At 31.0% G+C, this 9,983-nt stretch overlaps 1 long non-coding RNA gene across 1 annotated transcript; it reads left to right on the forward strand.

Annotated features, from left to right (window-relative positions):
• Nucleotides 1-1,146: 1,146 nt before the first annotated feature.
• Nucleotides 1,147-9,528, forward strand: LOC143242550 (uncharacterized). The gene is made up of 2 exons (XR_013022907.1): nt 1,147-2,829; nt 7,027-9,528. It is a non-coding gene; the product is annotated as an uncharacterized LOC143242550 (long non-coding RNA).
• Nucleotides 9,529-9,983: the final 455 nt, after the last annotated feature.

Raw genomic sequence — 9,983 nt, forward strand, 5'->3', positions numbered from 1 at the left:
GTCATCACCACCTACCACCAACTCTTGGACTACTCTTTTACCATCACATTGACCGTCACATTATAACGCCTCTACGGCTGAAACGGTGAACATGTTTGGCGCGACGGGGATGCGAACCCGCGACCCTCAGATTACGAGTCGCACGCCTTAACACGCTTGGTCATGCCGGGCGTTCCTCGTCAAAAGGTAATTCAGTCTCACTTGAGTTATCGGTTTTTATTTTGTAACAGATTTACTATTGTACATTTAGTGTAGTACCTTCGCTTCTTTCAGTGTAATTTTATTTTTTCTTATGACGTTTACTGTGGGCTGTGTAATTCACAAGTCCTGCCTGTTCTCGAAATTAATAGAAGATTCTCGATCGTAAGAATCAACAAAGTACTAGGTGTGTATGTAATGCTACTGATTGACAATACGTTTGCCAAGCGACCTTCGGTGTATAATCTAGTTTCGCATGCTTTATATAAAAGCAGCGCACCAAGAGAGAAGATTAATATTGTTGTTGGGCATCTACAGTCCATGTGCTACAGGCCTAGGAAACTATAATTGTGATTAATGCCGATTAATCGAAAAAACTATAGAATTTAACCACCAACATTTGAAAATTTCAAACATTACATATTGTTTAACTCAGCAACACTTTAGCTTCAGACACAACAAGCTTGGACTCATCAGTTAACCAATCCATCTACAGGTCTAAAGAAGTAGGGTAAAATAAAATACATAACGAACAAAAGAGAATCCAAAACCCTTGCGTTGAGAATTACAAGTGGCAATTTTTTCATGGAAGAAACCATAGTAACAAAGAGACTCACGCCACTGGCAAGAGAGTGAGAATACAGTTTTACATCTTTAAGAGCGCTGTTTCATATGGTGTTTCTAATCCAGTTTGTACCTAATGTTTTCAAAAGAATAATGCAAGAATATCTTATCTTAATCAATTGAAAATTAATGAGTGGATAAAATTGTCAATGTAGATGAAATCATAGCAAATATAAACACGTGTAGTTCAATGTTTTACTTCTTGTGATTGGTATATTTTCAGTCATACAAATTGAAATATTTGTGAAAAACAAAGAATTTTATTAGATATTTTATTAATTTTTTTTTTCATGAGAAGGATGACAGATTTAAGCTTCAAAATGCTTGATGTAAGCGTAATAAGGTTAGGCATGGCCACTCGCGTGGCTGAACCTTGTAATTTGTGCTGCAACTGTTAAATTTCGTGTGAAGTGGTTTTCATAAGTAAAGCACGGGTGTGTCGTGTGTATAGAATACAGGAGTTCTGGAAGTAGTTGGGCTACCAGTCCCTAAGTTTCTGATTATTAGTGTTTCGCTCACTTTTCCATAATAATTTATGAAACTGTACATAAATAAAATTACAGCTTTTGAAAACTAACTTCCCTTTTAATCTGTTTCGTGGTTATTTAAAACAGTTTTTGTCAAAAGATATCAAATTTCAATTTATTTATTTGCTTGTTAGTATTTTTCTGAAATCACAAACATGGCTCTAATTTATTTCAGAAACCTTCATTAAGACTCATTTCTTACCAAAAGAGTGTATTTACTGTACATTGCTCGATATCAATACACAATCGATGTTCAAATGTTATTTTCCCAGTGGCTAAGCGGAAAGTCTGGGGGCTTATAACTTTCAAAATCGGATTTTGATACTTGTGGTAGGCAGAACGCAGATAGCCTGTTGTGTTGTTTTGTACTTACCAACCAACCAACCAAACAAAGAAGAGTTATTTTATTTTTCATAATCTATAATTAATGCTTATTTATAATTGAAAAAATATGTAAATATAACGTTATACAAAATCTAACCACTATGTAGCGCAGAGGTCTTTTGTAGACCATAGTTCATTGTTTGATACCGAAAAATAAGGATTTTCAATAGGAAATTTACAGCTTTCGGTTATCACAGTTTAGATAACTTTAGTGTAAATGGTGAGTTTAAATGTTTTATTTTCTGGTTGCCAAACATTCTTGGTTGTTTAGGATGTTCTTTTTTGCAAAAGACAAAATGTAATATGCCGAGTGACCTAGCCAACTCAACAATGTAATTCAGAACCAGGTTATTCATACTCTCAGAAAGAGAATTTATATTTTTGCTATACTTTGTTGGCCCAAGTATGATGCATGCAGAAATAAACATAACCTCAACCATTAAAGCATAAATATTAGCATAAAGGTACGTTTGTAATCAAATGGACAGTTGATCCGAAATAGAATCATGAGGGGACCAACGAAACAAAAACGAAGTTAGATGTTAGAATAGAACTTTTTTTCAGAATTCAGTTTACCCAATACTATATTCTCCTACGTTGTATGGTCTTACTCTTTCAGTACCATAGTGAACCATGTAATACTAACAACAAAGCTGAGTTCGAAGCTACATTATCGACAAAAGTTTTATTGTTGCATTAGAAACATATTAAATCTTCTGGAATTAGACTGCAGTCTGAAGCACTGGACATAATATATAACGTTTTGGAACAGTATGGGATCTCTTGGTCCATCCTGGCTCTTACATCCTCTAATTCAAACTATAAATGTTAATGAATTAATTTTTAGAAGTCTTAAAGCCAACACTTATTCATATACTTATCAAGCTTTCTGTTAAACTTGTTTAAATTTTCTGCTCCATAACATCCAAAGAAAACTCATTTCAAAGGCTAACTATCTTGTAAGAAAAATAAAGTTATCATAGCTGAAGGTGACTTCTACTCTGCCAGTGTCCATTAAGTAACTTGAAACCAGGACTGGAAAGGCCAACTTCAGTTTACTGATGGTGTTTTTTGAACTTACCTGTTAGTCTTTCTGGTGAGTTATGATTATTACAGTCATGCTACAGAAAGTCCTTTACAACTTTGAATTACTGTATTGTTGACGTTGTAGACTAGATGTAAACATTGGTCTTATGCTATTTATGTTGTTGTTTTTAAACTTTGTTTTGTTTTACCTTGATTTCCTTTTATGAATTTTACTAAATTTACTTTTACCTTTTTTCTGGATGTTTGGTACAGATAACCTAGCTGCTTTGTGCCATAAAACATTAAATCAACCAACCAACCTGCCAGTGTTTATACTAGAGTCCTCTAGCCCTACTATTCTCACTGTTAATTATGCACAATTATGATGCATCAATATCATCAATTCCCTTTACAATATTTAACACCTCAATCATATCACACCCCTCCTCTAATTCTTTTTTTTTCCAAGAGAAAGCAGTACAAGAGATTTCAGCCACTCCTCATATGACAACTCCTCCATCCTAAGCATCATTCTAGTAACCCAACTTTGAACCCTTCAAACAATTCAAAGCCCTTCCTAAGGTAAGGATACCAAGACTGAACACAATACTCCAAATATGACACAACATATGAACCATACAATAAAATTATAACTGCTTTAGACTCGTATTGAAAATCTCTTTAGATATAACATAATATTTATTTGTCCTACCACCAGCAATAACACAATGCTTGGATAGCTTATGAGACTGATCAGCTATTACATCAAGATTCTTATTTTTCATGACACTGTTTATATTATTCCCATCCAAATTGTTATTCAAATCATGATAACTCACCAGCACTATTTTGCATTTATTATAATTAAATCCCATCTGCCATTTATTTGCCCAATTCACTGAATGATATAAATCCTTCTGTAAATCAGTGGCATCCTATTCACAGGTAGTAACACTCTATGTCTTAATGTAATCTGGACATTTAAGTAATTTATTGACCATTCTTTCATCTGTGTCATGGATGCAAATCAAAAAGAGCAAAGGTTCTAAGACTTGAACCCTGAGGTACCTCATTTGTGACATTAATCTGGTTTGGTTGAACTGCATTTGTGACAATCCTTTCTTCCAGATCTTCTCTTACTCTCATTTACACAAGTAGTAACCTTTTGAAAAATGTCAACAGATTTCTGAGGCAAGGTTTTCCATCAGTGAAATCATGTTAGTTATCTAATAAAATTCTTAGCTTGGTTAAATAAATTTTTGGAGTTTTTTTTTTAATCAGATTCTCCAAAATGTGTTCCACAACTGATGTAAGACTAATAGGTCTTTAAGTATTGGGACAATTTTCATCACCCCTAATTTCCAATTTATTATGCTTCTCATTAATTTTATTTCTATAACTCTTTGTGAGCCAACATTACTTTTACTTGCTGCTTTCCTATTCTTTCTATAAGGAAAATATTTACCTTGAACATTGACAGTTTTTCTTTGAAGATTTTCCACATTTGCTCAGTGTCTCAGCATAACACAGCTGCCCAGTTAACAGATAATTCTTGTTGTTTCCCTTTAAAATTTGAAATCAAAATATTGTTATTTGTCATTTCAATATGCAGGAAAAAACATCAAACCTAATACAGCAGTGATCACTTGTACCCATGTGTTCCCCAGTTTTCTACCTGTATTTTCAAAGTTACAACAAATCTGACAGAGCATTTTCTAGTAGATTCCTTGACCAATTGGTAAAAAAAGCCATTATGAACAGTTGACAAAACCTTTCTCTCTCACAGGTTGACTGTAGCATTTCCCGTTTTGTATGCTTGAAATTAAAATCACTCATAATTGTGGCTTCACAAACAGCTGAAAACTTAATCTCATTGTGACTGTTTGAGTTATGTGAATATTCTTTGGTTGTTTGTAACAAATTCCCATTAAATGTCATTTCCTTCATATACACTAATAGAAACTTCACTGGATATAATCTCATTGTTGTTATCTTTGATATCTTTAACTAAAACAGGATGTAACTTACATTGTACATGTAAATCCACTTCTCCCTTTTGTACTCTAATTATTAAAAGACATAAACACTATATTTGAAGGAAATGTTTGTCACACATCATCTTTGTTTAACCGTATTTCAGTTATTCCCATTATATCAAAATCTTTCATTCCTACTAATGCTCTGAAGTTATCTATTTTATATCTTTTACTTCTGTTATTATGATAGTAAGAAATAAGTCTACCCTTATATTTACTTCTATACTAATTTCCTCAACTGAACTTTTCTCTACCTCTTATTTATTTTTCATTAGTTTATCGTGGACCTCACCACTATCTAGTCATGTTGTGTGTGTCACTAGTTACAATAAGTATGAACTTAATGAATTTTAGTATTTAGGTGAGACTTTCCAGTTTTGAAACACAGTAACCAAAGAGGAAATAAATATGTGGCTTCTATCAACACTTTAACTCCTCTGCAAACTTGTGCACATTTTACATTCAACTCATACTCGAAACTACATACGTCAAAATTTTAGGATTCTTCTATAGTAGATGTCTGTGATTTGTTAGTGATAAATTTGAAAATAACATGCAGCAAGCAGTCCACTTATTTTAAAATTAGATATTTAAAACAAGTTAAATGTACCTTCAAGAATTCTTTAGACTATGATGACTACAGTTGTATTTTAAATGTGACAGTTCTCTTCATGTTAAAAGTCCACTTAGGCTGATTAAATTATTTTAGAATCCATTTCACAAGCTGAACTAATTTAAAATACTCTGTAACAAGTTATTCTCCATATTTCTATCAAACTGTTAAATTCATTTTAAATATCAACCAGTTTTAAAATGAGTATTGTTATAGATTTTTTAATGGTACATTATGATAATAAAACGAATTAAATATGTTAAAATAATTCACCCAGAAAGTTCAAATAATACAGGTATTTCATTCAAAGTTATTTTAGTGTTGGCATGCTGTACACTTTGTATTGTACCTCAGTGTTATTACTATATTCTACTTGAGTTAGAGCAATGGAATTTTATTAAATCTGTACCAGATTAGGTTAGAAAAACTACTTTCCCAAGAAATGTTTAAGATACATATGTAATACAGACCCATAATGAAGCAACAGTACCATTACATAGTAAATTTAGAAATTTATCTAAAACCCATATTGAGTTACATTGTCCTTTATGAGCAGAAATATATCAAACAGCTTCACAATTTTCAACAAGAAACATATTGAAACATGTTTATAATCAGAAAAAATAATCAGGTTTGTTATTCTTCTGAGAACAAAAATATAAGAGAATGTTACTTTGGAAATATGACTGGTTAATTGGTGTTTAATAATTTTAGCTTAAAGAGACCCACAAAACATTTGCAATAAAATTAATATATTTATTGTAACAGTACTTCTTTAAATACTAGAGTAATACAAAAGAACTCTTATCACATACACCAAAAATCTAAGTCCACTTGTCTTAGGCCTGACATTTGTTAATCATTTATTTTGCATACATCCTTTCTGCAATAAAGAAATAAATTAACACTGTAATTTATGTATATTTTTTGGTTTAATTTAGTTAGGGCTGAACTTTACCATACTCAAAACAATAAATAGACTTACCATGTTATTGTATGACTTATTAATGTTAGATCTTTTTAAAACTTTGATGAGCTTTTAATATGTGTTACTTCAAAATGTTGACTGAAGTATATTTACACCTGCCTTTTGTTTATATCTTTTAAAATGAAGTGCACATAAAGTTTCAGAACAGTATTATAATGAGAGATAATTTAATGTTATATAATACATTTTGTTAGAATATTTGTTTTATATGGAAAGAAATGCAAGTTAAACATCTGTGCAATGTGGCTAACTGCATTTCTATTTGTTGTATTAAGATGTGTCTCATTTTAACATTTAGAAATTTATATCAGTGATAAAGTGTTTTTTTTAACTGTAATGTTAGTGCAACTTATAGCAGTTTAAATATATCATAAGAATTTTGATATTGTATTCAAACTCAGGTTTTTATAGTTGAAAGTGACTGATAATTTGTTTTATTCTCTGAATTACACTTTCATGCAGTTGTAAAGTTATATATTTTAATATTAGTAAGACAGTAGTAAATTGCTTTTGGCAATGTTTTGAATAATATTTCAGTTGGTATTTCTCAAGTTAAATTGATTTTGTTTGTGTTCTGGATGGAATTAACTAGTGTGTTTTCAAATGTATTTTCAAATACATATTTCACAGATGAGAATGAGTTTTCAATGTTGTAGTGTGGTTAGAAGATCAAGAAATAAGGTTTTATAAGATTGAAGACAGAAAAGAGTTAAGAAATATTAAATCATTCAAACTGGGAAAGTGTGCCTAAACAAGTGTGTACATGTTTGTATGTATATTAATTGATAGATACTTATATCTTTAATTTTAGGAACTGCTCTGGTAGTTTGTTTTCTGGCAAGTAATATTGAGATGCTATTTCAAAGACATGTTTTTCTGTTGAAGGTTGTGGAATAAATGAACTTAACAAGTTAATCCTAAAATAATTGATAGATTACTCTCTGTTTTATAAATACCATTTTTAAGCAATTTTTGCATCTTGAATTTGTTGACTACAAAATCACATAAAGCTTTAAACAGAAACACTGTCAGTGATGCAGTTATTTCCTTTTTTTACTGTTTAGGTTTCCTGTGTAGATTACACTATATATATGAAAACTGTGAGGTCATCCCATAAGTAATATCATTTTTAACACTAAGATTTAAAAGAAGAAAAATAACTCAAATAACAACTTTCATCAATTACATATTCTTAATCTCTTCTCAATAACAGTCTGGAAATGTATCAAAATATTTTCAATATCACACTTATAAAAATCAAGTTGTTTTGAGATATAAAAGGTACAAGAGTTACTTTTTAACAAATCATAGAAGTAAACTGTTTTCCATTCAGATGATGTGTCAAGTTTTTTGAAAAAATTATAATCTGAAGGAGCAAGATCAGGAGAATAAGGAGGATAGGGAAGTTTCTTCCAGCTGAGCTGTTCAATTTTTTTAAAAGTGACCCTAGCAATGTTAGGATGTGCATTGTTATGGTGGAAAACAACTCCTTTCTGATTTACCAAAGCAGGTCTCTTTTTATTTATTTTTTAGTGCAGCTTTCAATTAATCCAGTTACTGCCAGCATCTCTCAGCAGTTATTGTGTGATTTGTTTGTAACAACTCAAACAGTGTTACACCATCTGAAGTACAGGTTCACTTTTGACTGTGGTGTTGCTGGTTCTACTGCATTAACCCACTGTTGGCAGTGCAGGACATTTTGATAGAGTATCCATTTCTTATCTCCAGTCACTAACTAGGTGGCTCAAAAATGAAGCTTGAAGTTCATGAGAGTGAAGAGATGTGCAGATGTCTACTCATTCTCTCAGATTATAAGCTGACAACTCATGTGGTACCCATTTTCCAAACTTTAAAACTCTACCAAGTTGCAAATGTTGATGGACAATGGAAGGATGGACAACAGTTACAGCACAATCTTTCTCATGTATTGCTAGAAGCAGGTCATTGTCAAACTCAGCAGGGCACTCAGTGCGAGCTGCATCCGTCAAACTGTAGTCACCAGTTTTAAACTTATGGAACCATCTTTGACACTTCCCTACATTCAGAATGTCATTGTTGTATACATTTTGAATGCTTCTTCAGTAGCACTCTTTCATTTTCTGAAGTTGTAAAACATTATATTCTTTATGTGCTCTTCTGATACCTCCATGATAATTGGGGCTTCTAAAATAAATACAACAAAATTAGTGAAGAAACAAATTGGTTTACTCTGAATGTTATCATTTCATCCCATATAACTTGTGTGACTTTGAGAATAACTTCATTTAGCCAAGAAATATGCATTTAAACTTATCCTATCCCAAAAAACGACATTACTTATGGGATGACCTAATATTATAAAAAAAACAAAACTATTCTATGGAAAAAGAATATTAATAATTTACACACACACACACACACACATACACATATATATATATATATACATGTTACTGTTTGTTTATGGTAGTAGAAATCACTATCTACTTGCTCCTTTTCTATGCATTTTTTTCAGAAGCAAATATTTCTATCATGTATTTTATTCTCAAATATCTGATATATATAAAATAAGTGAATTACTGTGAGTTGCACATCTTTCATATCAAGCTTACCAATTTGTGTTGCTGTGAATGTAATTTACTACATAATGTCTTGAGGAGGAAGTTACACTAGAACCTTTCTAATTAATACTTCATGTCATATGATACAGTTTTGAAAGTTCAGGAAAATGACACACCTACAATGTCATGCATTATGAAAATAATGATGAAAGTTGGATGTTAAGTAAATTTTCATAAAGAAAGACCATTTATGGATATTTATAGAAATTTAAAGATATCATTCCACCTTTTATAATATTTGTTGAGTGAGAGAAAAATGAACAAATCAACTAAAAAAACATGTACTTTTAAATGTAAGTGATACCATTATCAGTACTGGTAACTTGTAATATAAAACAAATATTTTAAAAATGGTGATGGAAAAGTTTAAATTGTTTACAATAATTAATGGAGAATTTCACTAATTGTTTGAGAAACAAGAAGAAAATATTTTTTTTTGTTCTTCAAGTTTAACTCCAAAGTAAAGAACATTCTGTAATATCTTGTATTGCTAATAAAATTGGGAATTATTCAATAAATTACAGTAAGACTCTTGTAAGACTGTTAATGAGTTGAGAGTTAATTTTTTGTAATGTTATTTTTTGATGCTTTTTATGATAAAGCATATGTAACATTTTTGTCAGTAGAAATTTCAAGCTTGAAAACATTTTCTTACAGAGGAATGGTTAAGTATGAATCCCTATAGATTCTTTCACAATGCAAGTCAAATTTACAGTACACTTACTTTGTCATTGTTTATACAAATTGTGTTGGTAAAAAAGTTGTAGTTTAATGTTATATACTCTTTATTTATCAGCCTGTCTTTATAATGCTCTTCCCTGTAACATATGTTAAACTTGTAATACAGAAGTGTGGAAATGTGTTAGGACAAAGTCAAAAATAGATTTCAGGTTGTCTCAAAAGAACAATAGAAGGTGAATCCCATACTAAACTCAGTACAACTGAAATGTAGTTAGAGTGATTGATTAAGGAAACAGTTAGCATTTT

The sequence above is a fragment of the Tachypleus tridentatus genome, unplaced genomic scaffold (genome assembly GCF_004210375.1).
Source record: "Tachypleus tridentatus isolate NWPU-2018 unplaced genomic scaffold, ASM421037v1 Hic_cluster_2, whole genome shotgun sequence".
NCBI lineage: Eukaryota > Metazoa > Arthropoda > Merostomata > Xiphosura > Limulidae > Tachypleus > Tachypleus tridentatus.